The 15639-nt window shown below is 48.4% G+C and overlaps 2 long non-coding RNA genes across 2 annotated transcripts in view; one reads left to right on the top strand and one right to left on the bottom strand.

Annotated features, from left to right (window-relative positions):
• Positions 1 to 15639, bottom strand: part of LOC309537053 — a 219790-nt gene that overhangs the window by 179043 nt on the left and 25108 nt on the right. The gene's annotated exons all lie outside the window — the stretch shown is intronic.
• LOC309537044 overlaps positions 12429 to 15639 on the top strand; it is a 101729-nt gene continuing 98518 nt past the window's right edge. The window contains exon 1 of the long non-coding RNA XR_014221786.1: positions 12429 to 12628. This is a non-coding gene — a long non-coding RNA (uncharacterized lncRNA). The remainder of the gene's footprint in view (positions 12629 to 15639) is intronic.

The raw sequence follows: 15639 nt of genomic DNA, 5'->3' as shown, positions 1-15639 counted from the left end.
ATCTTCCTTCCATTTCTGGATTAATAGCATCCGTGCAGCTGTCGTCACATACATAAAAAGTCGTTTCTGTACCCTTAGAGTATCAGGACCTACAATTCCTAACAGAAAAGCCTCTGGGTTTATTTTATTTTTATAAAAGTTTATTTAAACATTCCCCCCCCCCAACATAATAGATCATTTCCTGGAATGCTTGTATTACCTTACAAGACCACCACATATGATAAAAGCTGCCTTCTTTTTCTTAAATTTCCAGCGGATATTTGTACCTGTCTTATACATTCTTGCTAACTTATTGGGAGTCAGCACATCATTTTAATTTTCTTATAATGTACAGCATGCTAAGAGTTTCAAATCAGTTTTCTATAAACTTTCCCAATCTGAAAGATGGATATTATGCCTGACCCGTGGCAATATCAAACCCTATCCTGTGGGAATCCTTTACAGGTGTGCACTAGGGCTTGGAGACAGGCAGTCAAGGGTTTTTTTAATGCTTTATTGCGATTAAAAAGAGGTAACAAACAAAAGAGTCATCCAGAAGAAAAAGCGAAAATAATAATATATGTTACATCATGTCACAATACATTCACGCACGTGTTCCGGCCCATGGAGAGATCTCTGCGGGACTTGACCGGCCCAGGCAGGTAAAACCTTGCCGACTGAAATATACTCGGAGTCGAGAGTGGATTTCTTGTTCTTTATTCAGCTCATAGTGGTGAGGAGGAATGAAAGTTCCCCTAAAATATCTGCTTTATATACATCATTTACACAATGGGCTGCACGTGATTGGCTAATTCCGGGATTCTCCTGTAGGCCAATCAGGTTGCGGATTCACTTCCACCGGGAGCCTGGATTGGGTGGCTCCTGTGGACCAATCAGACTGCTGCATTTTGGATCCTATTCAACTCAGCACATCACATCAACCCCTGGAATCAATGAACCACAGAATTGTGGAGTTGGAAGGGACGCCGACGTTCATCTAGACCCACCCCCATGCGATACAGGATTCCTCCCCACGGCTGTCCCTGGGTGGGCTCGAACCACCAGCCTTCTGGTTAACAGCCAGTTGCAGTGACCCATTGCAGCACTGGTATCAGATGAGTTTGGTGAGTCCCCATTTGCCCTAATGGACCACCCTCCCCTGTCCCAGAGGTGCTGGCAGAGGAAGAGGGGGCGGGTGGAGCATGCTGCCCCCAGCACCACGATCCGGGGGGGGGGGTGCCATCGCGGCTCCCCACCCCCGTGCTGGGTGCCACGCCCCCCAGGATGCACACCACGCCCCCAGGATGCACGCCACGCCCCCACCTGCTCTCTGCCCCGCCCCGTGACGGAGTATGAAGCCCGGACGCAGTGAACTAGGTGCCCCAAAGTTGTGCCGTCTTCTTCCCGTGCCCGGCTGCATTTGTGCACCTGAAATTCCCAAACAATTTTGCACTTACGAATTCCGAAAGAAGTCAAGACAGGGACAGGCTTGCTCTCTGCTGTGTGGTGGCCCAGGGGTCAGCAAACTTTTTCAGCAGGGGGGCGGTCCACTGCCCCTCAGACCTTGTGGGGGGCCGGACTATATTTTGAAAGGGGGGGGAATGGATGAATTCCTATGCCCCACAAATAACCCAGAGATGCATGTTAAATAAAAGGACACATTCTACTCATGTAAAAACACATCTGCGGGCCGGATTGAGAAGGCAATTGGGCCGGATCCGGCCCCCGGGCCTTAGGTTGCCTATGGACTGTTCTCTAACTCCAGTAAAATGTAGCAAAAATGTACAGAAATAAAGAAAGTAAGCGTTGGAAATGTAAATCAGCAGAAGGGACATTTTTTTTCATATGTGGTGTGATTGCAAAACTGTTAAGAAGTATTGGGAAATGATTTATAATGAAATGAAGAAGATGTTTAAAATACCTTTTGTTTTTTAAAAAACCAGAAGCTTTCCTATTAGGTATTACAGGAGTGGATATACCAAGATCACAAAAAGATTTATTTAAGTATGCAACAACAGCCATATGAATACTATTAGCACAACATTGGAAAGAAGAAGCTAAAGAAGATTAGCAAGTGAAATTAATGGAATATGCTGAAATGGCAACATTAGTAATAATAATAATAATAATAATAATAATAATAATAATAATAATAATAATTTATTTGCATCCTGCCCTCCCCGGCTGAGGCCAGGTTCAGAGCGGCTAACATCATAAAAACAACACAATATGCATAAAAACAGACATCCATTAATTAAAATACATCTTAAAATTAATTCAGACAAGTTAAAATCTGGGCAGGTGGCAATTGACATTGAAACTAAGAGGAAGAGACGAGAATGAATTCAAAAAAGATTGGAAGGGCTTTATTGCATATATACAGAAGCAATGTACACAAGTTTACGTTAGCAGAATTTCAGAAATACTTGTAATGACATAACGAATGGACAATAAGTACCGCATTTTTCGCTCTATAACACGCACCCGACCATAACACGCACGTAGTTTTTAGAGGAGGAAAATCCGTAGGCATGCCACCCGTAGGCATTCCCTCCATAACACGCACAGACATTTTCCCTTACTTTCTAGGAGGAAAAAAGTGAGTGTTATGGTGCAAAAAATACGGTAATTTCAATGATTTTTCAATTCAAAATGGACATGCGGTGTGATGATAAACAATGGAAGCAGGGAAGGGACTAGGGGGAATTCAACTTTTTTCTTTTTTATGTTTGATAATGAAAATGTGGAAAATTTTTGGGAAGTTAATAAAATATTATTTTAAAAAAATGGACCGTTCAGACCATTCGGTCTGGATTTCCACATCCCCGGCTGCGGTGGGTGGCCTGCCTTGTCACACTCCGCAAAAGGGGATTTGGAAGAAGGCCCCTCTGGCAGGAATGCGAGGAAAGTTGCAGGAGGAGCAGAGACGGAAATGGAGGATTACTTTTATCTCAACGGGTCTGCAGCATTTCATAGAATTATAGAACTGTAGTGATGTATGGAAGTGAGAGCTGGACCATAAAGAAGGCTGGTCGCCGAAGAATGGATGCTTCTGAATTCTGGTGCTGGAGGAGACTCTGGAGAGTCCCATGGACTGCAAGAAGATCAAACCTCTCCATTCTGAAGGAAATCAGCCCTGAGTGCTCACTGGAAGGACAGATCCTGAAGCTGAGGCTCCAAGACTTTGGCCACCTCATAAGAAGAAAAGACTCCCTGGAAAAGACCCTGATGCTGGGAAAGATGGAGGGCACAAGGAGAAGGGGACGACAGAGGACGAGATGGTGGGACAGTGTTCTCGAAGCTACCAGCATGAGTTTGACCAAACTGCGGGAGGCAGTGGAAGACAGGAGTGCCTGGCGTGCTCTGGTCCAGGGGGTCACGAAGAGGCGGACATGACTAAACGACTACACAACAACAACAACAAAGGGATAGCCAGCGGTCATCCAGCCCAACCCATTGCAATGTGAGGGTCACCGGTGCGAAAGCAAACCGTACATGGATTCCAAGATACGGATCAGAGCCAGGACCGGCCCTGCCATGAGGCGGCTTGAGGCAGCGGCCGCAGCTCAGTGGTGAAGAATCTGCTTTGCATGTCAAAGGTTCCAGGTTCGAGTCCCGACATCTCTAGGTAGGGCTGGGCCAGAGAACACCTGTCTGAATCATATAATCACAGAGTTGTAAGGGACCCCAAAGGCCATCCAGACCAACCCCCTGCAATCCAGGAATCTCAACTAAAACAACCCCTTGCTTCTTAGCCTTTTCTCCTGTTTCCCATTGAGTTGAAATTACCATCCAAGCTGCCAAGATCTTATAAAAGACCTCTATTCTTTCGATGATACGTCACTGAAAACATTCAGATGGGATGGATGGAAGAGACCTGTGTCAGAGACAGAATAGAGTGGTTTTTTTCAGGGTGTGAGACTGAGAAAGATGGGAGCTATCCCAGGTGGGAACTGGGAAGATCTCTGTGAATCAAAGATTAAAATAGGAGGTTGATAGAATATAAAGTAATAATAATAATAATAATAATAATAATAATAATAATAATAATAATAATAATAATTTATTTATACCCCGCCCATCTGGCTGGGCTTCCCCAGCCAATCTGGGTGGCTTCCAAAAAATTATTAAAATACTGTAATACAGTGGTGCCTCGCAAGACGAAATTAATTCGTTCCGCAAGTTTTGCCGTCTAGCGAATTTTTCGTCTTGCGAAGCACGGTTTTAACGGTTTAACAAAGTCGCAAGATGTTTTCGTCTTGCGAAGCAAGCCCATAGGGAAATTCGTCTTGCGAGGCAAATCGAAAACGGAAAAACCTTTCGTCTAGCGAGTTTTTTGTCTTGCGAGGCATTCGTCTTGCGAGGTACCACTGTACATCAAACATTAAAAGCTTCCCTAAACAGGGCTGCCTTCAGATGTCTGGTACTTGTTGTTCTCTTTGACATCTGGTGGGAGGGCGTTCCACAGGGAAGGTGCCACTACCAATAAGGCCCTCTGCCTGGTTCCCTGTAACTTGGCTTCTCGTAGGGATGGAACTGCCAGAAGGCCCTTGGAGCTGGACCTCAGTGTCCGGGTAGAATGATGGGGGTGGAGACGCTCCTTCAGGTATACAGGACTGAGGCCGTTTAGGGCAGTGTTTCCCAACCGGTGTTCCGCGGCACACGAGTGTGCCGTGAGACGTTGCCTCGTGTGCCGCGAGATGCCTGGAGGGAGGCGGGCGAGTCGGGCGGTGAGAGGCGGGGCGGCGGCGGTGAGGAGAGGCCGCGCCTCCTGCTGCTGCCTGGCGCTCCTCGCAGCCGGCAGCGCTGCCTGGGCGCCTCCGCGCGACTCTGCCTCGCTGGGTTTGGTCTCCCAGCAGAGACGGGTCACACGCGCACCTCCCTCCCTCCCTCAGCCTGCGCGGAGGGAGAGCCAGAGAGAGGCATCGCTCCTGCGCGGCGGGAGAGGGAGCAGCCGGAGCGATGCCCCAAACGAAGGCATGGGACCGGAGGGGAAATCCTCTCCGAGGAGGATTGAGCGCAGCTGAGAGAAGCCTTTCGAGGAGCTGCCGTGTCCCCTGGAAACCCCCTTCCCAGCTCTGCCTGCCTGCCTGCCCAAAGCTTGGAGGTTCCCCGGCAAGGGGGAGGGAAAAAACTTTCACTTTTGTGCGTCCCTCCCGGCGTGACGCTGCGCGCTGACGTCACGGGGCGGGGCTTTAATGGTGGTGTGCCGCGAGATTTTTTTTCAGTAAACAGGTGTGCCATTGCCCAAAAACGTTTGGAAAACACTGGTTTAGGGCTTTAAAGGTCAGCACCAACACTTTGAATTGTGCTTGGATACGCACTGGGAGCCAATGTAGGTCTTTCAGGACTGGTGTTATGTGGTCTCGGCGGCCGCTCCAAGTCCCCAGTCTAGCTGCCGCATTCTGGATTAATTGCAGCTTCCAGGTCACCTTCAAAGGTAGCCCCACGTAGAGCGCATTGCAGTAGTCCAAGCGGGAGATAACCAGAGCATGCACCACTCTGGCGAGGCTGTCCGTGGGCAGGGAGGGTCTCATCCTGCGTACCAGATGGAGCTGGTAAACAGCTGCCCTGGACACAGAACGGACCTGTGCCTCCATGGTCAGCTGTGAGTCCAAGATGACTCCCAGGCTGCGCACCTGGTCCTTCAGGGGCACAGTTACCCCATTCAGGACCAGGGAGTCCTCCACACCTGCCCGCCTCCTGTCTCCCAAAAACAGTACTTCTGTCTTGTCAGGATTCAACCTCACTCTGTTAGCCGCCATCCATCCTCCAACCGCCCAACCAGCGGTGTTTTGCATCCGTGTGTTTGTTTTTTTCTTCGTCTCTTCTCCTCTCTCTTTTCTTCTCCTTTCCCTTATTTTGCTCTCTTTGGATATGACCTGTGTTTGGTTTTCATGGTATTATATGTTGGAAACCTCCAACAGAATTGAGTTGAAAGAAAAGAAGAGAAAACATGCAGTCGCGTTCATTTCATGAAGCTTCTTTCATAATATTTATCATTTCCATCAAAACTGAATTCCAAAAAACCTCGCGTTCGCCCCGAGTCATGACCCTCCTCAGCTGGAGAGAAAGCGCTCTGCACGTTCTCAGAAGCACCTTCGTCCTTTATTGCACCACACCTTTTGGGACAATTGGAACAGGTTTCCTGGCCGTGCCTGGGCCTGCTCCGTCGCTGCCCTTGTGTGAACCCCCAAAGGGACCAGGGGGCGGGGCAGGGAGACACAGCGGCTGAGATTTTGGTTCCCATGACACTAGGGCAGAGAATGAGTAATCTGACCGTGGGTTGCCTTCTCCCGGCTCTGCCTTAAAAAGGCAAAGCATGCTTTGGGGGGATTTAGCTGAAATCCTGGTGGATGGAATATTGGTTGTGGGGCGGGAGCTGTGGAGGAAAAAACCTTTTCTAACTTTGGTCAAAAGGAAAAAGAGATGGTAAGTCAGGCTGCAAAGTTCTCAGAGCTTGCAGGAAGCGCCGAAAAACCTCGACTCTTTTCTCCGAGGCTCGTGAAAATATGCGATGTTTGGAAAGAGTCTCGTTTCCCTGCCTTTTCTTTTCTTTTTTAAGCCTCTTAACGGAAAAATCCGAGGGCTCCCTTGGACAAAAGCAAAGACACCAACCAGGATTACTTGGAGCAAAACAGCAGCCTGTAGGCTTGGCCTTAATTGATCTGTTGCAACAGGGTGCTCCCCTCACTTGCAGGAGAGAGGAGGGACCCAGAAAAATGGTGTGCAAGACCTTATAAAGACTTTTGAAATTGCCACCCTGTAGATCAAGACCACCCCCAGAAACATCATGCATACATCACAGAAGGGGTGTAACCTAAGACCACTCCCCAGATACATCACACCTACATCAGAGAAAAGGTGGTCTACAACAGAAATTTGAATATTGTTTTTCTCCTGTCCTTGTTTATCTCCTGTCTGGCAGGTTACCTCCTAATGCTCACTTGATTGGATTGCCTGGGGAGCCTGGCCAGTCTTTTGTAGCGATAAATAGTTCCTGAGCCAGGTCACAGTTCACACCCTATTCATATCTTAAATGTGCCCTTAAGGCAGGATTTGTGAAGGAAAAGACAATGGGGAGGCTTTTCCGCTTTGACCTTGCAGAGAAAACATTTGCTCAGTTTAGGAATCAAAATGGCTTCAGGTCAGTCTTCCTGTGCTGATCTATGTACGTGCGGTTATGAACATTGCCATATATCTAAGACCTCAAAATTCCTATCACAAGCCTAAAAATGAACCAGGCTCTGGGTGATGGTCTGAATTTTATTTCTTTTCGAGCCTTCAGATCCCAAAGCAGAAGCTGAAACAGGCACAAAAATCCACAATCCTTCCCATTTATTTATTTTCAACAAGCGGGGAACAGTGGTTGAAAGAGTCCCATATTAGAACTTCTGAAAGAGATTCTGTTTTAAAACAAGAGATTGTAAGTTTCTTCCCCCCCCCCGAAAAAATTATTGATTTTTTTACATCTATAACAAATTAAACATGCAAAACAAAACATACACTACAATACTACAAGAAAAACAAAAACAAAAACACGTATTCTTTCTTATATTCATTTTAAATTCCATTATTACGTGACTCCCTCAAATCCACCCTAACTAAATTTCATTAGGTTCCCTTGTAACCATTCTCCCAAGAGGAGATTGTAAGTTTCGTCAGTGACGCTTCCGTTTGTTGTGATGTGGGCCTTCAGCGCGTGAACCTGAGTGGTTCTAGTGGGGAATAAAATGTTGAAATTTATCAAGTAGAAAAGCTTTTTTAAAAAAAATAAATTAAAAACAGGGAGGAGCAATCTGATGAGAAACAAAACCCTCTGCAAAAAATTAACATTAGCCATATCTGATTTGGGAGGCAGGAATGAAATCAGAGATGGGACAAAGTTCACAGGCCTTCCACAAATTGGAAAGCTGAGTATCAGCTTGAATTTCCAGAATTAGTTTCTGTTATGGCAGTGTATTAACACAGAATCATAAAATAGTAGAGTTGGAAGGGAACTCTGGGGTCATCTAGTCCAGCCCCCTGCAATGCTGGAATCTCAACTAAAGCATCCATGACAGATGGCCACTCAAGCTCTGCTTAGAAACCTCCAAGGAAGGAGAGTCCACCAGAGTTTTCCCGAATTTTTAGTCCGAATCTCCTTTCTTGCAACTTGAAGCCATGGGTTCGAATGCAGCCTCATTGTAAAAGTAGCCCATAGATCAAAACCGTAAGGGGAGGGAAGACATAAGGGTCAGACTGAGTCCAAACCAAAGGCCAGGCAGAACAGCTCCGTCTTGCAGGCCCTGCGGAAAGATGTCAAGTCCCGTAGGGCCCTGGTCTCTTGGGACAGAGCGTTCCACCAAGTCGGGGCCAGTACTGAAAAGGCCCTGGCCTAGTTGAGACCAATCTAACCACCTTGTGACCTGGGACCTCCAAAACGTTGTCATTTGTGGACCTTAAGGTCCTCCGCAGGGCATACCAGGAGAGGCGGTCGCTTGGGATTTCGGCACCTAAAATTCCTAAAAGGAAGGCTTCGGGGGGGTTTTAAAGCAAAGGTTATTTTAAACATTTTTTCAACTCATTATATATCATTTCCCAAAATCCTTTTGCTACCTTACAATTCCACTGCATATGATAAAACTGGAGGTGTTCAAAGAGCGGTTGGATGGCTGTCCGTCGGGGTCCCCTTGAGCTGTGACTGCTGCATGGACTAGATGACCCTCGGGGTTCCCTTAAAGGTAAAGGGACCCCTGACCATTAGGTCCAGTCGTGGCCGATGCTCATCTCGCTTTATTGGCCAAGGGAGCCGGCGTACAGCTTCTGGGTCATGTGGCCAGCATGACTACGCCACTTCTGGCGAACCAGAGCAGTGCATGGAAATGCCGTTTACCTTCCCGCCGGAGTGGTACCTGTTTATCTACTTGCACTTTGACGTGCTTTCGCACTGCTAGGTTGGCAGGAGCAGGGACCGAGCAACGGGAGCTCACCACATCGCAGGGATTCGAACCACCGACCTTCTGATCGGTAAGTCCCAGGCTCAGTGGTTTAACCCACATCGCCACCCTACAACTCTTCAATTCTAGGATCATCAAGGCTGAAGAAAGAGCAAATCGAAAGGAAGCCGTGATTCTAAGGGGAGCCTTGCCTATTCTTCCCTCCTGCCCTTCTCCAATCTCCTGCTACTTCTTTTCCCCTCCCTTTTGGCTTCTGAACATTTAGCGAACACGTGTTTTCTTTCAAGAGAATAATTACTTTGGGGGAAAAAGAGAGAGAAAGAAAGAAAGAAAACTGGCCCCAGCACATTCCTGAGGAATGACTTCACAGAGAAGCAGAAAAAAGATGAGTGTACGAGACAGCAGGATCTAGTTTTTGAGGTCGCCGACCCACTGGCAGGGATTTCGCTCCCCCTTCCTTGTTCTGTTCTTAATCCTGAGCAGCTCAAGGGGTCCTGCCTTGGCACAAAAACCCATCGCGTGAAGCCCCTCGCAAGGTGTGGGCTGATACAGGCGTTCAGGTAACACCCCGGTTCTTGGGACCAGTCGCTGCGGCAAACCGGGAGGGGTATGTGTGCAGAATGCATCCCCTAGTAGCACATTTGGGTCAGTCATTGGGATTATGTTGCCGTTTCCACCAGGAACCTCTCCTGCGCAAGTCTGGCTGGAGACAATGGGAGGATCACGTGGCGTAGAGTTATTTCGAGACATTTCCACATCAAACGGCCAGCTGAAGCTCCTGCGATCATTCTGGTTTTGATTCTCCGCGCCCAGCCGGCTGCCCGCCCTCATGATGTGTCCTCTCTCCCGCGATGACCTTTTTGTGCAGGAGACGGGCCTGCGTCAGACATTTACAAGTCCTTAATGCCACGAAATCCACGGCGCAGTTCAGCATCAAAAGGAACATGCTTTTACAACGAAAGCATAATATCTTCCTATATACATAAAAATGTAAGGCTGTCGTCACGCAGCCTCCGCTGCAGGATTAGAACATAAGAAGGGGCCTGCTGCTTCAGGACAGTGGCCCAACTCGTCCAGCCTCCTGTTCTCCCAGTGGCCAACCAGAGTCCATACTGGGAAGCCCATAAGCAGGATCCGGCCACAATAGCTGCCTCCCCTCCTGTGGCTTCCAGCAACTCGGATTCAGAACCGCTGCTGCCTCTTAAGAGTCTCATGCTGTAAGCTAGCCCAGATGTTGGAAGGTTCAGGACACAGAACAGAAAGTCCTCCTTCACGCGGCGCTGAGTTAATCTCTGGAACTCCCTCCCACAGGAGGCAGCGATGGCCGCAGTTTAGGTGGCTTTGAAAGGGAATCATGCAAATTCACAGAATGGCAGATTTGTAGAGTTGGAAGGGGCCACGGGGGTCATCTAGTCCAACCCCCTGCAATGCAATAATATCTTGCCCAACGTGGGATTCGAACCCATGACCCGACATGAAGAGTCTCATGCTCTACTGATTGCACTATCCCTCTGGGCTATTGATTTGTACTAGCCACAATGGCTGTGCGATACTTCTGAGCACCACTCGCTGCAAGCCGCAGGAGGGGAATCGGCTTTCGCACTCGGGTCGCACTTGCTGGCAGCTGGTTGGCCGCTGTGAGACATCCCTATTTCCTGAGGTGGCATGGATAATAATAAATAATAAATTTTGTTTATACCCCGCCCTCTCCAGCCAAGACCGGGCTCAGAGCAGCTGACACCAGGTATAAAACAATTGATTAAGATACAACTTAAAAACAAGATTAAAATACAACATTAAAATGCAGCCTCATTTCAGTGGAAACTCAAATCAAAACTTTTCGGGGTTGAAAACGTCAAATCTCCACCAAAGCCAACTATCCAGACTGGTCCTACATGGGCCAGAAAAAGCCAGGGAAGTCCCTAAACAGGAGTTCCATCACAGAAGGAGGAAGCGAAAAGAAAAGAGGGGGAAGTGGATCAAGTTGATTCCAAGCCAAAGGCCAGGCGGAACAACTCTGTCTTAGGGGCCCTGCGGAAAGAAATCAGATCTAAAGTGCCCTGGTCTCATGAGATAGAGTGTTCCACCAAGCCGGTGCCATCACTGAGAAGGCCCTGGCTCTGGTTGAGGCTAATCTGACTTCCTGAGGGCCCGGGACCTCGAGGGTGTTGATATTTATGGACCTTGAGGCTCTCCGTGGGGCATACCGGGAGAGGCGGTCCCGTAGCTACGAGGGTCCTAGGCCGTGAAGGGCTTTAAAGGTCAAAACCAGCACCTTAAACCAGACCATGTACTCCACCGGGAGCCAGTGCAGCTGGTAAAGCACTAGGTGAATATGCTCCCATGGCAGTGACCCCGTGAGGAGCCTCGCTGCAGCATTCTGCACCCGCTGGAGTTTCTGGGTCAGCTTCAAGGGCAGCCCCGCGTAGAGCGAATTACAGTAGTCAGTCCTGGAGGTGACTGTCACATGGATCACTGTGGCCAGGTCGGGGCGGGAAAAGTAAGGATAGTGAATGTTGAGCATCTGAGTCTGAAGCACTAGGAAATAAAACCCCACCAAATAATACATTCTGGATATTCCGTCCCCCCAGGAAAAACAGTTTCCAAAGTCCACAAGTTCTTATAGATGGTCCCCTGGCCTGATCTAGCAGGCTGTCCTTATTTTAGTAGTTGCTTGGGGGAGACGGAAGGGGACGTTTTAGGGGGCTAATGTGGGTGGTGAGTGGACCAAGCAGGGGCACAGCCTGGTATTTCTATATTTATACATAGATATATCTCCTCCAGCCTCCGCCTGCACATCAAGCGAATAAGCGCTGGCGTTATTCAGGCAATCAGAGCATTATTCATGCAATCAGATGTTTCCTGCAGAGGTCTGCTGTCAAGGACTGGGGCTCCTCCCATTGCCTATTGAGCTTTCATAGAATCATAGAATTGTAGAGTTGGAAGGGACCCCTGGGGTCATCTAGACCAACCCCCTGAAATGCAGGAATCTCAGCTGAAGTACCCATGGCAGATGGCCGTCCAACTACTGCTTAAAAACCTCTGCAGTAGGAGAGTCCGCAACGTTCCCAAGCGAGTATGTTCCTCTGTTGAACAGCTCTTAGTGTCAGAACATTCTGTTGCTTAGTCAGAACCTCCTTTCTTGTAACTTGACGCCATGGGTTCGAGTCCTGCCCTCCAGAGCAGGAGAAAACAAGCTTGCTCCCTAGTCCATGTGACAGCCCTTCAGATATTAGAAGATGGTTATCATCTCTCCTCTCAATCTCCTATTTTCCAAGCTTTGTTGTTTAGTCGTTTTGTCGTGTCCGACTCTTTGTGACTCCCTGGACCAGAGCACGCCAGGCACTCCTGTCTTCCACTGCCTCCCGCAGTTGGGTTAAACTCATGCTGGTAGCTTCGAGAACATTATCCAACCATCTCGACCCCTTCTCCTTGTGCCCTCCATCTTTCCCAACATCAGGGTCTTTTCCGGGGAGTCTTCTCTTCTCAGGAGGTGGCCAAAGTACTGGAGCCTCAGCTTCAGGATCTGTCCTTCCAGTGAGCACTCAGGGCTGGTTTCCTTCAGAATGGAGAGGTTTGATCTTCTTGCAGTCCATGGGACTCTCAAGAGTCTCCTCCAGCACCAGAATTCAAAGGCATCCATTCTTCGGCGATCAGCCTTCTTTATGGTCCAGCTCTCACTTCCATACATCACTACTGGGAAAACCATAGTTTTAACTATATGGACCTTTGTTGGCAAGGTGATGTCTCTGCTTTTTAAGATGCTGTCTAGGTTTGTCATTGCTTTTCTCCCAAGAAGCAGGCATCTTTTAATTTCGTGACTGCTGTCACCATCTGCAGTGATCATGGAGCCCAAGAAAGTAAAATCTCTCACTGCCTCCATTTCTTCTCCTTCTATTTGCCAGGAGGTGAGCTAAGCATACCCAATTCCCTCAACCGTTCCTCATATGGCATGGATTCCAGACCCTCAATCATCTTGGTCACCCTCCTCTGCACACGTTCCAGCTTGTCAATATCCTTCTTAAATTCCGGGGCCCAGAACTGGACACAGGACTCCCGGTGTGGTCTAACCAGGCCAGAACAGAGTGGGACTATGACTCCACTCTTGAATCCCTCTTAACTTTTGTCATGATTTGCTTGCACAAAGCTTCCACGGAAAATTAGACTGTGCCCAGTTATCACTGAGTATCCTTTCTGATCTACTTATGGGGCTCATCCTGCTTGTCCGCTGCCTAGAGACCATGGCTTTTGCCTTTCCCCCAGACCACCCGCTCTTTAGCACTACAGCGGAACAAACGTCAATCTGGAGAAAACCCAACTGACGTTTGCTCCAATTCGGCAGCACAGAGCGGGCTTCTCTGGAGGAAAGCAGAGGTACAACCGGAAGTGTAGATGTAGACCTCCGATATGTGAGGCTCAGCCTCCCCAAGGCCTGAAGACAACAAAGGAGGGGTTGTTCCTGCCAATTGGTTAATTGTTCCCAAATGGATCATAAATATCTTGGCAGTGTCAATTTTGTGCGAGCTCAGTCTTTGGTTCTCTGCCTGGGGGGTCCGACGCCTACCAGGGAATAAAGTTATCGTGAATCCAAGCCTCTTGTTGCTATCTGACAAGATAGAAGTACAGTTCTTGGGGGCAGGCAGGTGTGGAGGACTCCCTGGTCCTGAATGGGGCAACTGTGCCCCGAAGGACCAGGTGCACAGCCTGGGAGTCATTTTGGACTCACAGCTTTCCATGCAGGCGCAGGTCAGTTCTGCGTCCAGGCAGCTGTCCACCACCTCCATCTGGTATGCAGGATGAGACCCTCCCTGTCCGCAGACTGTCTGGCCAGAGTGGTGCATGCTCTGGTTATCCCTCGCTTGGACTACTGCAATGTGCTCTATGTGGGGCTACGTTTGAAGGTGACCCGGAAACTACAACTAATCCAGAATGCGGCAGCTAGACTGGTGACTGGGAGCGGCCGCTGGGACCACATAACACCAGTCCTGAAAGACCTACATTAGCTCCCAGTATGTTTCCAAGCACAATTCAAAGTGTTGGTGCTGCCAAAACTTGGTTAGAGATTAGAAAAAACTTGGTAACCTGGAGTAAACTAAAATTAACATTTCTGGGTAGGATTTCCATTATAAAGATGAACGTGCTTCCAAAATTAATCTTTTTATTTCAAATGATTCCGATACTGGGTAAAGCAGGTTGTCTCGAGATATGGCAAAGAGAAATTTCCAAATTCTTGTGGGAAGGGAAGAAACCTAGGATTAAACACCTGATCTTAATAGACATAAAAGAGAGAGGAGGCTTTTCCCTACCCGACCTAAAACTTTACTACGAGGCAGCCTGTTTCACCTGGCTAAAAGATTGGTGCACGTTGCAGGATCCAGACCTCCTGTACCTGGAAGGTTTCGACAACCGTTGGGGTTGGCACACCTACCTAATATATGGAAAAGCGATAATTCATAAAAATTTTACCAACCATATAATAAGAAAGTCACTCTTTGCTGTATGGGAAAAATATAAACACCTGATGGAGCCTAAAGTCCCGTGGTGGACTTCTCCAGTAGAAGCCATAGCAGTAAAACGGAAAAATACTCAGGAAAACTGGCCAACATATAAAATACTTCTAAAAAATGAAGATAACCAAATAAAATTTAAAAAAATTGAGGAAATAAGAGAACACATTTCAGACTGGTTCCAATACCATCAGTTATTTGAAAAATCTCAGTAGCAATTTCTTGTAAATTCTAAAAGAAATACTCTTTCCAAAACTTACTGACTCCTCCTTGACTGGACAGTCAAGGAGGAGGAGGTAACAGTGGCAATGGTGAGGTAGTCCCAGGATTTTGGCCATTCAATAACCATGGCCCAATGGGAAAATTTATGGAAGATCAATTGGAAACTCACAAACTGTTACATGATTAGAGAGAACTTTCAAAAAATGCAACATCGATGGTATCTAACACCATGGAAACTTTCAAAAATGTATAAAAATGTGTCAAGTAATTGTTGGAGATGCGGAGACTCAGGAACATTCCCAACCCCCACCTCCCCAAGGCTCATGGTCGCCTAGGGGTCCTTCAACAGAACTCTGGAGACCATCATGAGAACATCAGAGGAGCAAGCCAATGGGCCATCCAATCCATAAACCCAGTCTCACAGTGGACAACCAGTGTGCTGGTCCTGTGGGTTTCCGTGAGGCGTGGTCCGAGTCCAGTCCGAGGTCGAGGGTGCAGAATTGAGGCCGTCCGTCAAAGCTGTAGCTGGGTCCAAGGCGGGGAGTCGGGTGAGTTCAGGAGATCCATCAGGGCAGGGTGCAGACAGGAACAGGCTACCAACAATGTTGCTCCCGCAACCTGGAACTGGGGCTGGCCGGCTTTTATCTACCCTGAGGCATAGGGCGGCCCCGGTCCACAGGTGACTCACCTCTCCTGGCCTGGAGGTGAGCACTCCTCCTGCGGGAACTCAGTTCCCTCTGCCTCTCTGCCCTGAGCCTCTGCAGCCCAGGAGAGGCTGGAGGGTTACCGGATCCAGAGGCAATCTCACCTTCCCCTGACGGGGCTGAGAGTGGAGCACCTGCAGGCAATGGGTCCTCCATCACCTCAGGGGCCAGAGCAGACTCAGCTGGTGCCTGCACCTGAGGATCCAGCACAGGTGAGGACCCTTCAGGCTCAGGCCCCAGCCCCGGCTCAGCTGGTTCTGGAGGCGGGGACTCCTGTGCAAGCTGAGA

This window comes from Podarcis vaucheri (genome assembly GCF_965113315.1).
Source record: "Podarcis vaucheri genome assembly, chromosome: 7".
In the NCBI taxonomy this organism is placed as follows: Eukaryota; Metazoa; Chordata; class Lepidosauria; order Squamata; family Lacertidae; genus Podarcis; species Podarcis vaucheri.
Note: the sequence above shows the minus strand (reverse complement) of the source record. Positions and strands in the feature narration are given on the sequence as shown.